This window comes from Pristis pectinata, chromosome 7 (assembly GCF_009764475.1).
Source record: "Pristis pectinata isolate sPriPec2 chromosome 7, sPriPec2.1.pri, whole genome shotgun sequence".
In the NCBI taxonomy this organism is placed as follows: Eukaryota; Metazoa; Chordata; class Chondrichthyes; order Rhinopristiformes; family Pristidae; genus Pristis; species Pristis pectinata.
In genome coordinates, this window is record NC_067411.1 from 70,937,405 (window position 1) to 70,962,073 (window position 24,669).

General features: G+C 40.6%; 1 protein-coding gene across 3 annotated transcripts in view; it reads right to left on the bottom strand.

Annotated features, from left to right (window-relative positions):
* LOC127572422 (spindlin-Z) overlaps window positions 1–24,669 on the bottom strand; it is a 72,331-nt gene that overhangs the window by 31,828 nt on the left and 15,834 nt on the right. Inside the window, exon 1 of one of the 3 annotated variants that reach the window (XM_052019657.1) lies at window positions 24,192–24,414. The exons of 1 other annotated variant lie outside the window; for it this stretch is intronic. The gene's annotated coding sequence lies outside the window, so the exon portion shown is untranslated. Of the gene's footprint in view, window positions 1–24,109; window positions 24,415–24,669 lie in introns of those variants that run through there. One more of the 3 variants, XM_052019658.1, reaches the window with a different exon arrangement.

A 24,669-nucleotide genomic window follows, 5' to 3' on the forward strand; every position in this document is an offset into this window, starting at 1 on the left:
TTCTCCGAACATATATCCCTTGTAGATGCTTGATAGGATTTGGGAGTTGATAAGATAGCAATTCACCACAAGATACGCTGCCTCTGACCTTGTATTGTTGGTGTTAGGGATTATTTTCAATTATGAAATTATGGATGGCAGATATTAGTTAAAAGGAGAACCAGTCTTCAGGAAATAAAACCTGTTCACAATTTAACTTTAACTGACGCCTTGGGGCTATTGAAACCAATCATTGGGTGGGGGACATTCTGATTCTGTACCATTGAAACTATGCAGGGAAGACAATAGATGAATGTTCATGTTAATTAGTGGTCATTGAAAACTTCGGGACGAGACCAGGGAAGGCATTAAGTGGCCATCTCCTGTATTAACACATTGTTAAAGGTCACTTAATGCACAGGTCTGTTTTGTCACTTAATATTCCAGCTAGTTGTATATTCAGGGAGCTATCCCTTAATACTGTAACAAAAGATGTAGATTTTGGATGTCTGGAGTTTGTGCTTAGAAGCTCTTGGACCAGCTACTAGTGTTTCAATATTCAAACGGTTCTGGGATATGCTCCCATTGTAAATATGTAATTCTACACAGTTACCTGTCTACATTCAAAATGTTAAAGTAGGTGATTATAGCCATTGAAACTGTAGTTAATTGTTTATTGTTGTCTTTTTGTTCATAAAGTATAAAGCACTGTGTGAGGAGAGCTGGATTCTCTCTCCCCCGAAGATCTGCTGTGTGAATAAAGACTTCTATATTTCCTATTTACAGCTTCCACATGACTCAGTTTTATCAGTCCCAACATTTGGGGGCTCGTCTGAGTATGTCGATTCCACAACTATCCCTAGATCTAAAACTGCCTGGTGGGCTGAGCTCAGCCCTTCCTTGAGCATTTTCAGGATCATCCCTCCCTGGATTGTCCAACCCTGAGTATTCTTCATGGGTCTGATATTTGCACTCCAGATAATCCATGGCAGGTTCATCAGCCTTCTGAACCACCAACGTTATCATTCCCCAATTACTCTCACCTCCCCCTTAAAATTGTGATACCTCTTTTGGTTACAGGCACTACCACTCGTTGCCAATGTGCCAACCCGCACCCCCTGGGCCATACTGTCCCACTTATTTCTTGGGCATTTGGTTTTAACCAACACGTATATCCTTGGGGTGCATCTGATGAATTTCAATCACTTCCCTGAGCTTGTGCCAGAATTCTGTATTCCAACAAACAACTCTAAATGAAGGTGGCTAAGACAGAATGCTCTGCTTCTCCCCAAGGGTGAAGGGTGTATGGATTATAGTAATCAGTGTCAGGGGCTGACTGGGACCATCAGGATTCTGGGCCTGTCTTTGTCTGACTTCAATAGGTGCCAACCTGACAGGTATGGCTGGGTATAACCTCTCCTGTTTGCTGGTACGCTCCCACTTGTCAACTTCACAGGCCAGTACCTTCCAATCTCTCTCCTCATCTTCTTCTTTGGCCATTCCCATGACTGCTACCCAATGAGCACCCACCTGCTGGGCCCTTCCCCATTGATCTGAGAGTATCCTTAAATTGTTCCAATTCCTCTATCTGCTTCTTGTCCCTGTCTCCCTCTCTCTATATGTTTGAACTGTAGCTTATATCCGTCCAGCTCGACTTATATCCCATCTAACTCTTCTCTGTACCTGTCCCGTTCCTTCTCCAGTTCTTTTATTTGTGCACCATGTGTCCCTTGGTGTGCTTGACACTTAATTCTCCCCTGCAAGTATTTCCATGCTAATTCCAGTACCAAACAGAAGGCAAGGAAAGAAAAAGAGCATATCCATGAGTTCTCCCCTTTGTGCCACTGCAAAGGTTTTCTCCCACACACACTCACAAACATATAAACAATTGTACTGTTATACAGTGTCCCGAACAAGTAAACACACACCCTTCTAGTATCCCAAATGGTCAGTAACCACCTTTCACAACCGGTGGCCCTGTCTCACCAAGTTACCCAATAATGTCTGATAGCTTAAACAAACACATATACCACACTTTTATAACTACCAGTTCAGCTTTCCACTGTGTTCTTTGATACTTTGTGATCCCGTGGTCGTTGGCCTGAACAGATCCAAGGATGGGTGCTACACTTAAAGTTACTTATCCCCTTAGACTGCTGAGGTCTCTGGCCACATAATGGGTCACCAATGTATCCCAGACAAGCCCCCAAATATTGTGACTGACAAAACTGAGTCACATAGAAGCTGTAACTGGGAAATGCAAGTCTTTATTCACACAGCAGATCTATGAGAGAGAGTGAGAGAGAATTGCTCTCCTCACACGTTTTATAGCTTTGTGAACATAATGACAACAATTAACAATTAACTACAGTATCAAAGGCTATAATCACCCACTTAACTTTAAAATTTTGAATGTAGACAGGTAACTGTGCAGAATTACATATTTACAATGGGAGCACATCTTAACTAGCAGAACCCCTTTGAGTATTCAAATACTAGTAGCTGGCCCAAGAGCTTCTAAGCACAGCTCCAGACACCCAAAATATACCTCTTTTGTTACAGTGTTGAGGGATGACTCCATGACTATACAATGAGCCAACATATTAAGTGACAAAACAGACCTGTTCTGAACTGTGCATTAAGTGGCAGGGATATGTGTTAATACAAGAGATGGCCACTTGATGCCTTCCCTGATCTCGTCCCACAATGACCATCAATTAACATGAACGTTCATCTATTGTCTTCACTGCATAGTTTCAATGGTACAGAATAAGAATGTCTCACATCCAATGCTGGTTTCAATGACCCCAAAGCATCAGTTAAAGTTAAATTGTGAACAGGTTTTATTTCCTGAAGACTGGTTCTCATTCTAGTTAATATCTTCTATCCATTATTTCATAGCTCCAGAATAATCTCCAACAGTTGGCATAGTATTTGCGTGTCTGTTCCACTTCAGTTTCCAAGTCAATGACAACTCCAGAATAGTGATGGTGAGGCCTCAATGACATTAATGGCAATGAACATCAAGGGTAGAGGTTAGATTTTCTTGTTGGACATGCTCATTGCCTGACATTTATGATGCAAGTGTTACTTGCCACTGATCAGCCCATGCCCACATTGTACCTGGGACTTGCTGTAAGCAGGCATGGACTGCTTCACTTACAGATGAATTGTGAATGGCATCAAACATTGTGCAAACATTAGGAAATATCCCCACTTCAGACCTCATGATGAAAGGAAGGTCTTTGATAAAGTAATGAAAGAGGCACAACCATTGCTGCGAGGCCTGTGATGTTAGACTTCCAACGACCACGATCATCATCTTTTGTACAAGGTGTAGCTGAACCTGCAGCCAAAACACACCCAACAATACCAAGGTTAAAGCACCAGGAAGCCGAGTGCTAAAAGCAGTTTTGTGGCTTTCCACACACAAAAATTGACTAAGCTTAGTATCACAGCATACTGCAAGGAATTAAAGGGGTTCTGTCATGAAATTTTAAAACAGCCCATGAGCTGAAGAAAATTAACCAGTCTACTTACTCCTCTGAACCCTTGTACATGATGACAGCCATATCACAAGCCAAGACACAAATAACCACCATGGTTTCTCAAGACAGGATCTGCCTCCCAACTGCCTTTGAAAGCTTTAAACATCAGAGTCATCACTAGAGTAAATTCACCCACCATCTCAGAATGACAATAAATACACATTTTTCCTCTATCAAAACATCTTCATTGTTATAATCACTTAACCTCAAACAGAAGTACATTTTCTTAGTGACAACAGACTTGTTTACCAAATCACAGACTTAAAATTAATGAACAAGCTAAAGATGGTTCTGACTAGCAATACATCAGAGTTATGCCACATATTTTAGAAGTATAAGTGCAACTTCAATACATTTCTGTGACCTATAAAAATTATACCATGATAAATGTCAGCATGACGAAAGAAAAATGAGTTCTAGTTAGATTCTTGCATGCATATGGCTATGTGATCCAAAAATTTAACAGGCACGATTTGGAGCTTGGGGCTACAGGGTAACTCAAACTATAGCTGCAAAGTCAAGTAAACAAAAGAGATTGTGTTAACAGCTGAGAACAAACAACAAAAAATGGGTTTTAAAAAAAAGCAGTTTTCAGCTGAGAAGACACTGCAGTCCAGGAGAGGTGACTTGTGTCAGTTATCAAAAGGTGTACGTCACCGGATGATCAGCAAAATGACCATTGAGGCAGCCATAGGACACTGGATTATGTTTCTATCTCAGAGAGAGAGAGTACCAGAAATTGTAATGTATGCCAATACATAAAGTTATTGCATTCTCTCTTGTACAGGCAGAGTATCACAGAAGAAAATCTAATCTGTCATCATTTATTAAATCTTGTACTGTCAGAACTGTTTCATTCCAGCCCATGGTAAACTTTGGCAGGTGTAGTGGTGATACTCCTTAAACAACCATTGGGAGTATTTTCCCTTTGATGACCATTGACATCTGTTTTACCAAGGCTCCTTGATAACACGCTCTTCACTTCTGAAACCCAAACAAGTCATTAGTGAGAAGGTTACGATCGAAACAGTGCTGCCAGATAGCATTGTCAACACCACCTTCTATCACTTCGCTAATGATTGAGAGACCAATTAGGCGATATAGCTATATTCAGTAAATTTCCTCCCAACCTGCTTCCTTGAAGGACTCTATTTCACTCTTCCAGTTCCTCTTTCTCCGTCATATTTGCTCCAATGATGAGACATTCTGCACAGGTGACTCTGAAATGGCTTCCCCTCTACCAATGTGGACAGAGTCCTTGATCACATCTCCGTCATTTCCAGCACCTCTGCTCTCACTGCCTTTCCTTCTGACATAGCAAGGAGAAGGTTCTCTTGGTCTTTACCTTCCACCCCACCAGTCGCCACATTCACCAGATTACCCTTTGCAATTTCCACCAACTCCAGAGAGATTCCACCAGACATATAGCAGTTAGCGCGACGCTATTACAGTGCCAGTGATCGGGGTTCGATTCCCGTCGCTGTCTGTAAGGAGTTTGTACGTTCTCCCGTGTCTGTGTGGGTTTCCTCTGGGTGCTCCGGTTTCCTCCCACATTCCAAAGACGTACCGGTAGGTTAATATGGGTTTAAAAAAATGGGCGGCGCGGACTCATTGGGCCGGAAGGGCCTGTTACCACGCCGCAAATAAATAAAAAATAAATAAATATTCCCCTCCCCTTTCAACCTGACGAGGGGATTCACTTCCTTCACTGCTTCCTGGTCTCATCTTATATTCCCACCAACTGCGCTTATGACACTTTCCTATGCAACCCCAAGGTTTGAAACAGTATCCTTTCACCTCTTCCCTTCCCATTGTCAGGGACTTAAATCTTCTTTCCAGGTGAAGTAGCAATTCACTTGCACTTCTTCCAATCTAGTGTAATGCATTTGATGTTCACTATGTGGTCTCCTCCAGACTGGAGAAACCAAATGCAGATTGGGTGATGGCTTTGTGGGGCTCCTGTCCAGTCTGCAGAAATGATCATGAGCTTCCAGTTGCCACTTTTTATTCTCATTTTCACTCCCATTGGTGGCCTGCTGCATATTTATGAGGCCCATTACGAGCTCAACAACACCTCCTCATCTTCCCATTCGGCCTGTTCTAACCTTACTGATGCAATATTGAATTCTCCAAATTTCTTTTTGTCCATATCAAAATTGGCTAACTTTGGCTAGTTTTGCTTTTGGCAGTTTTTTTCTCCTTCTCCATTAGTATAGCTTGACCTGCGAGGTACGTCCTCAGTCCTGGTAATAGCAAGACATAATACAAAGACATATAACCTGCCTCTAACTACCACTTTAACCCATTTGGCCTCACCCTATCAGAGATATTCCCTTTGCCCTTTCCAACCCTCCCCTAACCTGTTTATTTTTATTTTACATTCTATTCCCTTGCCTTTTTCAGTGCTTCTTCCAAGTGTTGTCCAACATGGAGCAGTACCATTTCATCAGCTGTGGAGGGACAGTATGAAAGATATACTTGATATAGACGGCTCAACAGATTGATTTTTTGGGGTGACAGACTTTTCCTATGATTAAGCAGACTGAGCCTATACGCTTAAAATTAAAAGGATGAAGTAACCTCATTAAAACACACAATTCTCAAGGGTTTTTACACAACAGGTGCATGGATGATGTTTCCCCTGGCTGTGGTGTCTAGAAGCAGTGGCCACAGTCTTGAAATAAGGGGACAGAGATGAGAACTAATCTCTTCGCCTAACAAGTTGCAAACCTTTGGAATTCTCTACCCAGGAGGGTGTGCAGATGCTCCATTGCTCAGCACATTCAAGAGAGATTGATAGGCCTTTGGATATTAGGTGACTAAAGAGATATGGGGAAGTGCAGGGAATCTTATCAATTGGAGGAGTAAGGCAGGGGGGCCAAATGGCCTACTACTTCTATGTTCTCAAGTGGGTGCTTCGGTTCCCTCCAACATTCTAAAGACGTACGGGTAGGTTAATTTGGGGGTTTAAAATGGGCAGCGTGGACTCGTTGGGCCAGAAGGGCCTGTTACCACACTGTAAATAAAATTTTTAAAAAAATTTAATTTAATTAGGTTTCATGCCCATATTTGACTTAATGCCATGAAACTAAATAAGGTCTGGAGTCAATGTTGAGGATGCTCAAGGCTACTCTGCACTGCTTGTTTACCAATTCACCAACATCATGTCTGGTTGATCTGTCCTTGGGATAGGATGAATACAGTGATTGTGTTGGAGGAGTCTGGCACATTGCCTCTAAGATATGATTTTGCAAGTATAACAATGTCAGAATGTTGCTCGCCTAGTCTGTGATACAGTTCTCCCAATTTAGTCACCAGCCCCTAGATGCTCATGAAGAGGACTTTGCATATTTAACTGGGAAGGACTTGGCTGTATCTGAAGCAATAGAGCACAGAAAACAAGCCCTTCGACCCAACTTGTCCATGCCGACCAAGTTGCCTAACTGAGCTAGTCCCATTTGCTGTGTTTGGCCAATATCCCTCTAAACCTTCCCTATCCATGTACTTGTCCACCTGTTGAATTCAGTGCTTAGGAATTTTGAATTGCGGTGGAATTGAAGATATCATGCACCATTAAATGGTTGCAATTTCATGCTGCTATATCAGAAGGGATTTTCAGACCCCACAATACTGCCCAAGGCCCTCTGATTCTCTAAGGTGTGTATAATTCTACTCAAGCTCATATCTAAATTTTTTTGACAGTGTATTTTGTACCAACATGTATTTTGAATTTCCTCATCTGCATCTTGTATCCAGTGCAAGTGAAACTGTAAATGCACGCTGAAATTTTCTAATTTCTTATATTCAATTTGTTAGCTCACCAACAAAAACATGCAAATTTGTTCATCAGTAACTCTCCCAATCACATGCACCATAGTTTTCTCCCCACAACAAATCTTCCGTAATAAAATGTTCCATCAATAAACATAAGAAATAGATGCAGCAAGTAGGGCATTTGAGCCCTTGTGCCTATTTCACCATTCATAAGTGATCATTTACCTTAGCGACACTTTCTCCATATACCTTGATTTCCTTAATATCTTAATACCACTCTCTTGAATTTAAAAGTATATCCCAATTTACAAATAGGTTGCACTCCCAAGAAAAGTTTCGTTAAGCCAGAATATGTAAAAAATAAAAGCATTTCCCATTAGCATCAATGTAAAAACAGGTTGCATTCAGAGCTGAGGATTTAAGATAAGATATATTTATTTATTAGTCATATGTACAGTACATCGAAACACACAGTGAAATCATCAATGAAACCTAAACAAAGATACATCAACACATATCTGAAAGAATAAAATCTAAATTTTATTAACAATTAAATCTCAAATTAAGATAAAAATACTATTCTCCAGGGTACTCCAAGTGAAACATACAAGGTTCTGGAGAGATGACAGGGTGTTCACCTCCTCCTGTGGGAGAACTTAGAACCAGGGGTACCCACAGACAAGGCAAGTTTTTTCCTTCTCTCAGTGAATTGGAGTGTTTGGAATTCTTCCTCCAAGGATAGTGGAAGCAGAAGATCTTGATGAGGGGTGAAATGTTACGAGAGAGTAAGCAGGAATATGAAGTTACAATCTTATCAGGTGTTGTCAGTCCAAGAGCTCTAAACTTCAGTCAAGACTTAAATTCTATCTGGCATAAGTATCTACGAGTACTTCACTATAGGGAGATTATACTGTATCAACCTACACTTCAAGGACTAGGTTACTTCACTACTTCAGGCTCTACAGAAAGGTCTAGCTGTCAATAATCACTATTTCAAGCAGTGGGTCCCTTCTCCCAAACCAAGGAAAAGATAATTCCAGCTAACAAAGTAGTTTAAACACAGTTTATTTTATTTTAAGTGAAACACGTTTAATTCTAATAAGTAATTTTTTAAAATAACTTGTAACTTAAAGGATTTCCAAACACAAGTACAGTTCTTACAAGCTAAAAAGTCATACCAACAAGATACAGGTGAACAAATTGTCTGTCACAAAAACCAAAGGCTGAGGAACGAATTCTAGGTCTTCTTTCTGTAACCCCTTCTCTCTGTCATTCTCCCTGCCCTGACTGCTTTCTAACATTTATACTGTTTTGCCACTTAGTTAACATCATTAGCATGTGACGTTTTTTCAACCACATTTTCAGGCCAGGTGACTGGAGTGTGTATTAGCAAACAACAAACATCTTGAGCCTTGGACAATTCCTGCTGTTTTTGCAAAAGGAATTTTAGCTTAATGAGCAACCACTTCTTGACCTTTGGACAGGCCATGCTGCTGCGCTAAAAAGCTGAGGTTAGCAATAAGCCTCTTTGGGGCCTGGAAAGTGAATATCCATCAGTGTGATCAAGTTGAATAGCACAGCAGAATCAAGCGGCCAAGTAGTCTACTCCTGTTCATAGCTTCGTGTGCGTGTGGAAGTGGTGGCTCCGCATATCAACTGGTGGCAGGGCAGGTGAGAGCCAGAGCTGTCACAGGTGTCTGGATGATAGTGCTGGTGAACCAAAGCTTGGGGAAGCTTATGTTGATTGCCAGGGTTCTTCCTTCTACTGTTTCCAGATGGCTGATTAGTGAGTCTTAAGAAGTTTTGATGTCCATCTAGACAGATCTTTGTCATCTGATACAGCTCTCTATAGCAAAGATTGGCACCTGACATCACGCAGTCATATCTAACCCTGCACTCCATATTGGGATTGTCATCTTCAAAGATAGCAACCAGTCTGTTAACACTTGCTTCTGAAATTCATTGCATAGTGAGCTCTTTTGGTAGTATTATGGTCTGTTTCAGTGCAGCTGCTAGCATAGTTGATAGTGATCTTTGTTGACACGTGCTAGTAAACTACTGCAGTAGCAGTAGTAATAAATAAAACTGTACCAGTAATGCACAACAAAAACACATTGGTGTAGAGTCTCTTGTTATAATACAGGAATTATTAATGACTCCTAGGCTTTAATAATTCCACCCCTTAACAGCAGGCTATTCATTATAATGAAAATAGGTTCATAAATCGAGGGCACCTACCCTCAAGCATCAATAACATTATAGCAAAAATATATCAACAATCTCCTGCACTCTCCATCTTTCTGTGATCCATTATCAGTGTTAAAATAATCCCAAACTAACCCATAAATGGAGATTGAATCTTTTGGTTTTTAAACGTCGTGTCTGCCATTTTGTTTTTAGTTCTTCTTTCCACCGCCAACCCCCTCCCCCCCATTCACCCAACAAAAATAAAACTTGATAGTTTAATACCTTAATCAAGAAACAGATAAGCTTTTGGTCTCTATAACAGAATGTACTGTTGTGTTAATAATTTTCCTGGGTAATGTTGCTGGATAGGGAATGGCACACTTCCACAATTTTCACGTCAACCATTTCAGCAGTCCTCCTAGTTTTTGTTCTCGTCATCACAGAACACATAGAGGATACTCGGCTGGATTTCCATTTACCTCAGGGCTTTCAAAAGGTAAAGGCTCTCTTTTTAATCCTTGATGTTTGCAGTGCATCACAAATAACTTTCTAAAACCTCTGGCATATATTGGTGTGAATGTAGCAGAGTTCTTGCTGCGGGGCTCTTTTGTGAAATGATTGATCAAGCGAGCCATCTACTTTTCGTGACTATTCCCTGATACACCACTGCCCAAACAAATTCATGAGTGACACCCTCCTCTTCCCCCTGCTTCTTTTTCATTTTAATTTCCATTTCTGTTGGTGATATTTACAGAACACCACACTGAAGTTTTTGAATTTTATATGAAATAGACTGTGAGATCCAGAATCCAAAAGGCAGTTTTACCAGTAACCATAGAAATAACTTAGCAACAGTTACAGACGGATCAGCTTTTCCCTCTAGTATTTTCTGGCCAAATCTTTCTGTTCTTTCATTTAACCATACATTCATTTGTTACTTTGTCCAGTTTTCAAATGAGCTTTTACTACCACTGTCAGGCCATTAACCTGTGCATCCCACAGATTGATCAGTGGCATACGTGCACATTTTGTACGTCACTTGCTACATACTTAAAAGCGAATTCTAAATTCCGTATGGCTGTCGTGATGAAGTTTTGTTACAGAAAGATAAAATCAATTCTCCAAGTTGGTCTTCAAGGGCTTTTTCAAAAAAAATTGTTTAAGCCAAAATCAAAACTGAGCTCTGCCAATAAACTTAGCAATTGCATTGAACTTTTTTTTCTACATCTTCCTCCAAAACTTGCTAGCTATGGAGCTTTGTTCCCCACTATACAAACAATACTTAGATGAGCTGAGACTACTGTGTACCTCATATCCCAACCAACACAACCTTGAAAATATTTGCACAGACCAAGGCCCTTGACTTTATTTCTCCTTCATCACCTCCCACCCCACACAAACCTCATTATTCAATGTGCATTTCACTCCCAACCCGGACCCGGCACACTTTGCAAAAATGATTTGCTGCTATTCCCCAATTAGTTCATACCATTGCAATATTTCTTTCCAAAACCGCATCTCATTTACAAACTTTCCATCCGGTAATCCCTTCCAATAATATCCATAGTTCGGACTTCCATTTACCGCATTCTTTTTTTATTTAAAAAAAATGAATGCTACAATAGCCTCTTCAATAAAAATTTAAAAGCAACTTTAAAAAGGCACATAACTGAAGTAAATACAAAGATGTAATTCATAAAATTCTTTTAAGTGTAATAAAATGAATCATGAAAGAATAATTAAATGAAAATGGAAATTGATAAACCAAGGCTTAAAATTTAGTTTTAACATTGATATGGACACGAAGCTGATATTCAACAAAGAAATTTGGGTTACAGGGAAATCTACTATAAATGGTGAAAAATGTGAAGTATGTTCAATTCTTATTCAATTTATTTGTGGTATCAATAGACATCACAAAATATTCAAAATTTATCAGATTAATTGACCTGTACAATCAGTATGCAAGACAAGTTTTTCACTGTACCTCGGTACAAGTGACAATAATAAACCAATACTTGACCATGCATGGACCCTCAAGTCTCTTTGGACTTGCTTCATTTTTTTATCATTCAAAAAGAATAAAATCATAGCACCATCTTTGTCGGACTTTACACTGTAGCCATATGGCTAACAGCTAAACCTTTTCCAACATGATGGGAAAAGAAGTCAACTTTACATGAACACTCTAGCCTGGTAATAAAGAGTAAGTGGAACTAGACAGCTGCCTCCAATTGTGGAAGGTCACTCAACCTCAATAGAGGCCCATGTCACTAACTAAAGGATGGAAAAGGGAACAATGGAACAGATATATCTTGTTTACCTGACCCTGGAATGAATGACCTCAGAGTCATGAGGTCCTGGGCAGGAGTATGTCAACAAACAACCTAGAAGATCAGAAGAAACTGTATAAAAGAGCAACCATAAAGGACATCAGTAGCAATAACCAAGGAACAACCACAGAAGGAAGACCAAGCATTTGGAACTCAGAGAAGATTACAAGCACATCGAAGTGAGCTTGGCCAGTTCACCGTGCACAGAGTGCATTCAAGTCCAAGCCATGAGTCTTGTAATTTCGTATAATAAGTTAGAACAGCGAATCAAATGTGGAGTGATTGGAAATTAATTGTACGCTCACATGTGTAAGTAACTTGAGTACCAATAAAGACTAAATCTTAGTTTGAGAGTCCCTTTGTTCAACACATCAGTTGACATACTATGGAGGTGACCAACAACATTTACTTGTAGTAAAAGCAATTTATTTCAGTTTTGCCCATTGACTTAATCTATTTATTGATATCTTGTTTACTACGCCCATCTCGTGTATCAGCTGCAAATTCAGGCTCTATCATCGAGGTTTACAGAAACAGAGGGTGGTCGTGCCCCAAGACAGCTCACAGCAGGTCACTACTGCATTACATCCTGCCATTTTGGGCACTTGTCCTCTGTTGCTCTTCTATCTGGTGCTTAGCCCATTTCTAAACCAGTTCAATAATTTGTCTTCAATTCCAGCAGCTTTAGCTAACAGACATCTGAGGGACTTTAATACCATCTAGGAAGCCCACCTAAATAACACCCATTGACAAGCACCTGACCACTACCTCAGTCACACAGACCATAATCTATCCTTTACATCTCTGATCAGCTGAAAGTTTTCATACTCAGCTACTCTTTTCATTAATTATATACTATAGCAAATCAACAATAGATGAAAGGTTCACTAGTCTACAATTCCCTGGTTTCCCACTCTCACCTTTTGTAAATAGTGCAAATACAAGGGAGTGATGAAGTCAAAATAGTCTCTCAGTCATTTCATTATTTATCACAGGATGGAGCGGTGTCCACAGAGGCACTAGGTATGAATAGCTTATGGCCTGGACAGGTAGAAAAAACACAAGTGTCAGCTCCCTGGAAGGCAGATACTCGCACACAAGTTCTGGGGTAGAGGACTGTAGTATGATGCAGAAGGTGGCAAGAACTTTGTAATCGATTTAGAATAATATTGTACATCCTACTTAGTTCATTAGAACTTTTGTGAATCTTTGAGTACATGTGCAACACGTAAAATCCACAAGTGTGATAGTGTTTTTTGTGCCAAGAATGTGCTTAACACTTAGGCAAAGCTGGTTGCTGTAGTGACTTATCATGTGATCTAGAATGGTTTGTTCATGCACATAAAAGGAAATTTTCCACTGGGAGTTGGACATCGCCCTTGGATCAGGATCACGAGTGCTGCCAAGGACTAAAAGAGAATGCCTTCTATTTGCTGTTGCTGGGGGACTCTCACAGCAGAAGGGATGCAGAAAACTGTTTCCTCTTAAGAACTGTTTTTTTTCCAGCTTCTGGATTGATTAAACTGACTTCTCCTTCAGGCTGGGGTCCCAAGTGATAACCAGGGCTGTTGAAGCCAAGAAGCTCTATGTTCCCTGTCAATATGAATCTCTGATAGCGGAAAAAGGCAAGATGTTTGCCGATTCTAGGCAATATATTGTTTTGTTTTGCTGCCTTTGATTACAAAAATACAAATGGCATTGATAGTGGAATCCCTTTTGTCCCTGGTAGTCCGCTGAGTTGACAAATGTTTCCCTCAAAAGTCTGTGCACTGTAGTGGCATCCTGCACCACTCCCTCAGTAAGGACCAACTCCCGCTTCAGTTTGCCTATTGCCACAATAGGCCTACAGCAGACGCCATCTCACTGGCTCTGCACTCTGCTCTGGAGCATCTGGACAACCAGAACATGTACTGTTGTTCATTGACTACAGCTTGGCGTTCAACACCATCATCCCCTCAAAACTTATTGTCAAGTTCCAAGACCTGGGCCTCTGTACCTCCCTCGGCAACTGGATACTCAACTTCCTCACTGGGAGGCCACAATTAGTACAGATCAGAAGCATTATATCTTCCTCACTGACCATCAACACAGGCGCACCTCAGGGCTGTATGCTTAGCCTCCTGCTCTAGTCTCTCTATACCTATGACTGTGTGGCTAAGCATAGCTGCAACACCATCTACAAATTCATCGATGACACCACTGTTATTGGCAAAATCAAAGATGGTGATGAGGTGGCATACAGGAGTGAGATAGGTCAGCTGGTTGAGTGGTGTCATAACAACAACCTTGCGTTCAATGTCAGCAAAACCAAGGAACTGGTTGTGGACTTTAGTTAGGGGGTCAGGTGAATATGTACCAGTCCTCATTGAAGGGTCTGTGGTGGAAAGGGTGAGTAGCTTCAAGTTCCTGGGTATCAACATCTTAGAGGACCTATCTTGGACCTCGCACATGGACGCAACCACGAATAAAGATATCTTTATTAGTCACAAGTACATCAGAACACACAGTGAAATGCATCTTTTGTGTGGTGATCTGGGGGCAGCCTGCAAGTGTCGCCACGATTCCGGTGCCAACATAGCATGCCCACAACTTTCTAACCCATACGTCTTTGAACTGCAGGAGGAAACTAGAGCACCTGGAGGAAACCCATGATGCACAAACTCCTTCAGACAGCAGCAGGAATTGAACCCAGGTCACTGGCACTGTAATAGTATTGCACTTCATGCCAACATCTCTACTTTCTTAGAACTTTATGGGTATTTGGCACTTCATCAAAGACTTTGACGACCTTCTAAATATGTACAATGGAAACATTCTGATTGGTTGCATCATGGCCTGGTTTAGAAAGCCCAATGCACAGGAACACAAGAGGCTACAGACAGCAGCAGATGCAGCCACTTCCACAGGTACAGCGCTCCTCACAATTGAGGACATCTACAAGGTGATATCCATCATCAGGGACCCCGACCATCCACGCCTCTTCCTGATGCCGCCATCAAGACCCAGAAGACCCATACCTCAAGGTTCAACAACAGCTTCTTCCTCACTGCTGTCAGGTTCTTGAGCTGACCTGAAAAACCCTAACACTACCTCAGACTATATTTCTTTTTTTCCTCTCTCAACTTGCACCATTGTTATGTTTATTTTGTTGTGCAAGTTATGTATAACATAAACTTAAATTAACCAAAGTTAACTTATGTTTGTAATGTACTGCTGCTGCAAAAAGCTAATTCTCGTGGCATTTATACACTGTGTATGTATGCCTATGACAATAAACTTGAACTTTAACTATAGACAATCCATTAAGTTGTCTCTGGTTGCTGCTCTCTAGCGAGAGAATGAACCACGATCATCCCACTTTGTAAAAAGAGTGCAAGATACCTTCCTTGGAAGGCAAATTGGATGACCTTGCAAATAAAAACAATATGCTGGAAGCAGTATCAGGTTAATGAAAGGTCTTCAGCTTTTAAGTGTTAACAGTTTCTCTTTCAATGGATGCTGCCTGACTTGCTGAGTGTTTCCAGCATTTTCTGATTTCCAGCATCTGCAGTCTTTTGACTTCAATTTGATTCTGCAAATAACTTCAGGTACAGACTGAAAGATTCCCAATGCATATTGATTCTGGCTTTGATCACAAATGACAGACATCACTGATGTCATCCTTGTTTTCCTGAATTTCTAGTTGTGGCAATAGCAGGTGACTTGTTTCAGTAAGGACATCCCCATAGAAGAGGTCTCATACCTGCACTGGAAGCAGAACATTGTAAGACTCTTTCTATGTTGCTCCCCCTCCCCATATCTTCCAGAAGCTTGTCCTGCTCTGCAGTCTCATACCCATGCTATACTCCAAGGAAAATACCTACTAATGCATCCATGTTTCAGACAACAATGCTGGAACCTCAAAAATCACCAAAAGGCTCTTCCACTTACTGTACTCCTTTAGACTTGTATTACCAAAACTAACTCGAGAAAACAGCAAATACTTGCAAAATCAAATAAACACCAAGAAAAGGAAAATCTGCAAGCAAGTTTGAGATAGAACATCAAGTTCCAAAATTGCAGCACCGGTTAACATCATGTTCTATGTGATCTTTTAGAAGGCATTCCTTGAAGGACCTCATTGATATAGTGTCCACCAATAATCACGTCAAGAGTATTTACCAAATTAGGACTGTGGACTTTAGAGTTTAACAAATCTTTCCTGACCTTTCATTTGGGAATGACTGCAAATTTGTAATCATCGTGCATAATGGCAAACTTAGCTAATGTATTTAAAGGTTAAGGAATTACATAGTTAACATGTAAACCATACATTTGCCATTGTTTCAGTTGACTGTGATAAGAATCTTTGGTATTGTATTCACTTGAGATGCTGCAGAATCTGTTATTTAGAAAGATTGTGAACAAAAGGTGAGAGCGACCATTCCTTTGTTGTTATAGACAGAAGCAAGCAGATACAAGTAATTGTTCACAGGAAGGGATGTCAGCAGGAAAGAAAGGCTAGGAACAAGTGTGAATGGTCTGCGTCTTAGAGATATTGGTAAACAATGGGCAGATTATCACAAGGTGTTGATGGGTTGCAGATCACCTGAAGTCTTCAGTGGTTGTAGCAATTTTGACTTCAAAGGCCAAATGGAAGCAAATGGTCTCTGTTAAATGGAGACACAAGACACTGCAGATGCTTGAAATCCAAAGCAGAGATCGAACTACTGGAGGAACTCAGCGGGTCAGGCAGCATCTGAAGGAGGAAATGGACAGCTGATGTTTTGGGTTGAGACCCTTCGTCTCTGTTGTATCGTCATTAATTGAATGGCATTTGAGCAAGAATTAAGGGGTAGAGCACACAGAAACGGAAGAAAGATTCAGAGAAACAAAAGACTGTAGATGCTGGAATCTGGAGCAACCAACAATTTGCTAGAGGAACACAGCATGTCGAGCAGCATCTGTGGGGGGTGGTTTTCAACCCAAAACATCGACAATTCCTTCCCCATCATAAAAGCTGCTCGACCCAGAATTCCTCCAGCAGATTGTTTGTTGGAAGAAAGATTCACACAGGCTCAAAGACCACATGAGAAGACAGGCAAGAAGAGACCAGACTGTAAAGGGCTCCAGAGACCAAGGTCTGCGAGTTTCCCTATCAATTGTTGTCAAGTGCAGAATTTAATAAACTCTCCAATTTTTACACAGACTATTGGTTGCTCTTCACATTGTCTCGTCCAAGAAACATATCAGTCTTACAAGATCTATGACTCTATAACTATCTCCAAGGGCTGTCATCATGCTAATTTTGTCCTATTTTTCTCCTAACAACTACCTCCAGCTGCACCATTATTATGCTATTATAACATTAAAAAGGAAAGCACAACTGGGATTATCCTCATGGTAACTGGCTAATCTCAGTTTGGAGGCCACAAATTATTCCTCCACAGTGAAGGAAGAAAATGACTAATATCTTCTGCTGCTTTTAGCAGCTGGTTCCACATTGTCCGTCTGCTACACTAGGAACTGGAAGTACAAAAGTTAATTGAAAGGTGCAAAGGCTTGATCAATACAGGAACGTTATGGTGGGACTTTTGCAGTATATTGTTAAGGACCAAGAGTTCAAATTAAATTGCACAATGCACAAGCCAATTATTGCTCTTTTATTAAACATTCATCAGAATTTCCTTACATTTACATAGCTGGAATTCTTCCCTCCGTATTTACTTTTTTCAAAGCCTGCTTGCCAATTACACTACTCCAATTCACTGAACATACACGGGCAACAAAAATCCACAGCTAAGTCAACACCAAGCACATCCTACTGCAACCTACCGCAAAACATTCTCTTTCACTGGCCAGAAACAATCCATTCAATGTACCAACCAATATACTTTCGATACAAAGTATACGATCTACATAGCTTAATAGCCACTTCAACAAAAAATATATGAAATAAATTCAACATTTCATTATGATATCCTTGTTATCCACTCAACTTTTATCATTAGCATCATAACACCTAACTATCCCTCTACTCTTAGCTTAAAATATCTATGTAAATATAGTGCTTATGAGGCAAAGTTCAATAATTGACTTAAGCTTGCATAAAATATCAGAGCACGGCACATTTCATCAGCATAAAATTCACACTGAAAAAACAGATCTTTGCCAGATGAGATCATTTAGAAGAATGCAAGATTTTTCTGGTTGCCTGTCTTAACTCAAACCTTGACTTTATAGCTTCCCCCCCCTTTTGAGTCAATTTATAGTCAAATCTATCATGGGCTTACAAACACAAGGAACAGGATACATTGAGAGAGAAGTTAAGGAACAGAAAAACATTTTTTTATGGAGTAAGCAGAATTAAGGTGGATGTAGGTATTTAGACAACTAACTTATTGATCCGAATGGTCCATTTTTATGTACCGTGAAATTTTATGAAATTATTTATTATCAGTTGTAGGTAGCAGGGAGAAGCCAATCTCAGTTCCAGAGTATGTTTAAAGCAACATCTTGCATTATAAAAATTACACAAAACATCAAAACCTGCTGAAACACTTAACCTCCAACTCAATCTTAATTTAAAAAAACAGCCAATTACAGGTTCAGAATGGTATAATAGCTAACCTTAAGTCAGACGTTTTAAATGTACATCCCCATGTTATTTAACCAAACTAGTTTGGAAACATATGGTGAAGTAGCTAGATTCCTCTTATATTGTTCATAAATTTCTCTCATGGGATTTTTCACTCCACTTTGAATATCTCATTTAAACTTGTCAAATAGACATCAGCCAGCAATAACAGTAAACAAATATAGGAAATATGCATACATTAGTGCAAACCAAAAATACTGGGGTCATTTATGAGTGTAACACAGAATCTTGACAAAACCTTTAGGTGGAATTGGAGAATATAGCATGTAGTTCAAAATAGCTGATTTTCCAATTATTTGTTCGTGTGTATGGAAAAATTGGGAAGTTCTAAGCTGCTGTGATCCATCTTTCCATCAAGCAAGAGTCCAATCCCACAACACATGTACATACCCCAGAGTGCCTGCAGCATTAAGTATAATGCCACTATAGAATTCTCCAGAAACAGTCACACGGAATAAATACACGATCTTCTATCACCCACTGATAGGCAGATGTCATATAACAGAATGCTAGACAATGAATAAATAATTTTGGTTTCAAGATTGTGATCATAACGTATGCAATGAAGTAAAAAAATATTGTGGTAATCCATCAGGATTTCATCTAGCAGACCCAAGTTAGAATATTTTAAGTAACAAACAGACAATCAGCCCATCTCCCTTTCTTTGGGACAGCAGATTATATAAAGAAACTATAAAAACATTCACTATATTTTGTGAAGCAAAAACAAAAATCCTTCGTATTTGTCAACTAGTGAGAATACATGCCAACTGAAATTGTCTAGTTGAAATGCGACCACACATATCACACTGGTCTGGCACAGGAATAAGAGCATTAATAGAATTAGTACTAAAAGGGGTCATTATAACAATATATTTACAAGATGCACTACTGACAGTGCTGCTGTATCAGGAACCTGGTGCAAATCCCTGGCCTCCGTCAGTACTCTTGCAGCAATCACCCACGGTTGTGTGGAGAGGCTGCTTGTGAAGAGAGCTACCGAATGGGCCAAGGCCAGTGATGAGATGTGGGGCTCAGGGCGACACTCTGGCCAGCATGGCGACTGCAGCCATTGCTGGGGATTGGCAGTGGTTAGTGAACCATATGGAGCGTACAATCTCTTTCAACACCTCCCGTTAGATGTGATGGAAGCTGCCCACCATGAAGCTTGTTACCATAGAAAAATCTCCAAGCTTGGGAGAGCTGAACAGCCAAACAAAGACAGGAGACAGCAGCTTCCATCACTGCCAAGAAAAGGTGATGAAAGAATCTATAGGATGCAGGAGGTCTGTCAGACATAGTGAATGCTTATTTTAACATATGGCTGGAACTTCAGACAGGAGGACTAAGAGCACTACAATGAATCAGCGATCTGCAGGTAGTGCCAAGTGGGGTGCTGGTCTTTTCCAGAAGGAAATGATGCCATCCTTTGCAAGCCTGCCCAATGCGACTCTGGGCCGTGAACAACTTAGCCAAGTCTTAAATGCTCTCTGAAATGGGCTAACAAGGCACTCAGTTCAAAAGCAATTAAAAATGGGCAATAAATGCTGGTTTTGGCAGTAACTTTCATGTCCCCTGAATGAATAAGATAATACCGAGCACTTTCACACCAAAAAGACACTTGTTCACACACATTTAAATAATCATCCCATCAACACTAATGCCAGATTCCTTTAAGTAACAAACCTGACATTGCCAAGCTACTCAGGATATTCAAAGAAAATACAAGATTTTTGACCCAAAATAAGCAATTACCTCCATAAATTCCTTTCCTATTTGCAGAACAATTAAATTTCCAAGCTATTCATAATCTTGCTAACATGTCTCTAAAACATTGCCTTTTAAATAAAAACATTTTTCTTATTTGGCTTTTAGGTTTTAGCAGAAAATCCAACAACTCTGAGCGGTCTGGGCAACACAATGACAAATGAAACAGTGCAGCAGACTCGACCTTCCATTATACATAACCAGTCAGGCCAGGCCGATTGAGAGTTAATGCTGAGCCGTCAAATACACATGCTGTCAGAGATTCAAGAATGAATTTGCATTTATATAGTGCCTTCCATAATCTAAGGATGCCCCAAAGCATTTGCAGCTAATTAAATAATTTTGTACTGTTACAGTTACTGTTGAGCCAGAAAACAGCAGAGGTGATGGACAGATAAGATCTTATAGTTTTTTTTGAAAACTCCTTTTACAGCTTGTGAGCACCACTGGCAAGATCAGCCAATCTTTAATTGTCCTTGACAAGGTGGTGGTGAACTACCTTCTTGATCTGCTGCAGTCCTAGTGAAGGTACTCCCACAGTATTATTTGGTAGAGTTCAGAATTATGATCCACTGACAATGAAAGAATGATGATCCAGCATTCAGTAAAGCTGACTCAGGGGCTAAATATTAGCCCAGATATCAGGGCCAATAACTCTACTGTTCTCTTTTAAACAGTACCTTGGGATCTATCATGTCTACCTAAGAGACGACGGTAGGTGCATGTACTCAATTTACTTTAACATTTACTTGAACTTCCTCATGAAGCTAAAGAAATTTGGCATGTCCCCTTTGACCCTTACCAATTTTTATCAATGCACCATAGAAAGCATCCATGGCAACTGCTCTGCCTGTGACTGCAAGAAACTGCAGAGAGTTGTGGACACAGCTCAGCACATTACAGAAGCCAGCCTCCCCTCCATGGACTCTGATTATACTTTTCGCTGCCTCGGTAAAGCAGCCAACTTAATCTAAGACCCCACCCACCCCAGACATTCTCACTTCTCCCACCTCCCATTGGGCAAAAGATACAAAAGCCTGAAAGCACGTATCACCAAGCTCAAAGCTGGCTTCTATCCCGCTGTTATAAGACTATTGAACATTCCCCTAGCATAAGATGGAGTCTTGATCTCACAATCTACCTTGCACCTTTTTGTCTACTTGCACTGTTCTTTCTCTATAACTGTAACACTTTATTCTGCATTCTGTTATTGTTTTACCTTGTACTACCTCAATGCACTGCTGTAATGAATTGATCTATATGGACAGTATACAAGACAAGTGTTTCACTGTACATGTACATATGACAATAATAAACCAAGTTACCATTTCATTCCAGAGATTCACTTGGTATTGCAACGTATTGTCAGCCAAGATTAAGTTTCTAGGGGTCTTAAAGCCATGACCCTTCTGACTTGGGAATAAGAATTCTGCCACTTTTACACCAATGCCAGCTTTCTCAAAATAATAATTTTCAATAGCACCCCCCCCCCCCCCCAAGGCACTAGTCAAACTGGGACAAGTGCAAATCCTCTGTGGAAAGAAACCCAGATTTACTTGCGGAACTTTGCCAAAAACAATACAAAGCTTTTCCAACTCAACTCTGAAATTTGGCCAAGCAGTCTAATGTGGTGTCAGCCACAGAAAGACAATCCCAAATTGTGAAATAAAAGCAACTTATCACTTCTATGCTTTATCTGCTCAACCTATCCACATCAAACTTGTGGAGTCAAACAAATGGAAAAGAGCAACAGTAGCCACTGCAAATATGCTCTGCAAGCCTGTAGCGATATTCTGGAAGCAGCATTATGGTGCATGCATTAACTGAATGGCACCAAAAGGAATGTGCAAAGGTAATAAACTTAGTCATCTTTGGCAAGCTAGGTCAATACCTCAGATTTTTCTACTTTGACTTAAACATGCTAGAAACTAGACACTATTGCCAACCCACCACAACCAATGAATGTTTCTGTTATCTTGTGTGTTACTTCTCTTCCAAGCCAATCACCCCACTATTTCCCAGAACTTGCAACCAACGAAGAATAACATCAATCACATACTTATCCAATCACAGACTCTGTTCCTTCCCTGGCACCTTGCATGTCCATTTTAACATCTTTATCTTTCAACAATCACGGTAAACCTATCCCATCTAACCAAGTTTTCAGCACTATACCCCGGCTCATATGCTGCAGAGATATAACAGGTAACTGGCATTAAGGTGAATGTAAAAGGAGTAGGGCATTAGTAATCCCTAACCCAACATTACTGAAATATCTCATTTGGAAATTAACTGCCTTGTTTTTTTGAGAGCAACTTCATTGGTTGACTTTAGGAAATCCAAGGCTACATTTTTTCACTGGTCATTAAAAGCCACATCCAATCTAATGGCTAATATCATCTTAGATCTGATTCTCAATGTGCTTGGCAATTCACCTCAGCTAAAGCTGCAGTGCCATTAGAATTACCCCCAACAGCCCTGGGATTGTGGATGAAGAGGGGCAGCGGGAAGATAAAACATTCATCAGAATTCCCATCACTAATTTTGCTTACTGGAAAATAGACGTGCCAGGTCTGAGCAGAATCAGGCTTGGTCTTACCTCACCTGGCCAGAAATGTGAAGGAGGATCATTTAAGTGGTGCACCACTGAGTGACCGATCCCCTTGAAACCACATTGGTGGCTAGTGCTAGTAGCTTTAGAAGGAGAAATTGAAAAAAAAATAGAATTTTAATATTGCATTAATGACATTTCAAAAAGTGCAAATAATCATTTGGTATCTCATGTGAACATGATTAACCTTAAGTGTAATTTGACACGGTTATGTGCGAACATATGGATGATAGCATTTTGTTGAGATGGCTTAACCTGAACATTACCCAATCAATAATTTCTTTCTAGTACAGTAATTTAGTCTTTTAAAAAACTGACTTCATATAATATCATGGTGCCCTGTTCAATTAAAATCTATAATTTTAGTAACGGATCGCAACATACAAAATAAATCAAAGTTCGGAAGCCTTTAGGTCCATGAAAGCCACGCATAGATCATGTACGCGGTCTGCAGATGATGTGATCTGAATTTTTAAATAATCCCTCAATGATTTTGTTTACACGTATGTTTTGGTCTATTCAGTTTTCTGACAGGAGAAACAGTGCAGCTGCCGCCTCTCCTCCATGCACTATGTCCATCACACTGACATCATACTCCAAAATGTATTAATTTGCAGTGGAGGTACCATGAAATGCTGTTTCCAAGATCACAGAGATTTTAAGTTGCAGGAGAAATGCAAAATATTGAGACTTGACTGCCGAACACAACATTCACATCCATTCCAATGTAACTGCAGTTCGGAATATACAACTCCAAAAACAAAACTCGAATCCAACTGACTTAGTCTAACATTCCGTTATACTGCCAAACAAAATTACACATTAAAATCTTCCCAGTGCATGCAGTTACTGATTCACTTGGTTTATAGAAAACGTGCAATTTTCTGTTTCGACAAAACCTCCAATGACACGGTAAATATGGATCAAGGAGAGTGTAAAGGCAAAAAGGACAGAAGTAAAACATAAACCTGCGCTGAATGATCAATGAAATATGTAAAGCACAATCCTGCTCTCAGTAAAGTCGCTGGGCGCCCACAGCATCAAAGAGAAATGTTATAAATCACAACATAAGGGTGGCAGGCGTTCTGCAGAGCAGCGATGCCGCACGATCTGCCTCCACGGCAGCAGTGGAGGCAGCAGCGGCTGGGCTCGCCTTCAATCGCTCGCCCTCAAACAAAGGAGCAGCTGCTGCAGCCGCCCGCCCGCTCTCTCCAGCTCCTCGCTTTATTCACGCCTGGGCATTTTCTCCCTTCTGATTCTGCTATTCCGTTACCTCACTCGGTGCCGCTCCATTTCTGAAAACCCGATCGACTGCGTGCAACTTAAGGTAAGAAAAATCTATCCATTTCCTTTACCTTTTTTAAAAAGCGCATACAAAAAAAAATTGTGGGGTCTCAGTGCGTGTCCCGGGAGCAAACAAACTCCACCTCACGGTCTCACACAAGCACACACTGCAGTAGCAGCGCCAGCGGTGAAGCTCATTCACTCCCTCCCTTTCCTCTCTGCCAGATTGTGAGCTCGCACTCGGAGTCCACGCCAAGCTGCAGCCGGTAACATCGCGTAATACCAACTTCCTGCCACAAAGTGTCTCTGGTAATGCTCTCTGTTCAGGAGGCAGCAGCGAAAAGAGCATGCTTGCATGTCCTTCACTGGCATTATGCACATACCAGCCGCTGCATTGGAACAAGGCTCTGACTTTCCACGTTTGTGCGCACGCGCGAGAATTTAAAGCTCTCCGAGTTTCTTTTGTTCGGTTTTAAATCTCTTGCAGCGGATAACTTAACGGGGACAGTCCGTTTTAGTCCGCTGCAAAGAACAGTTTCGAAACATGTC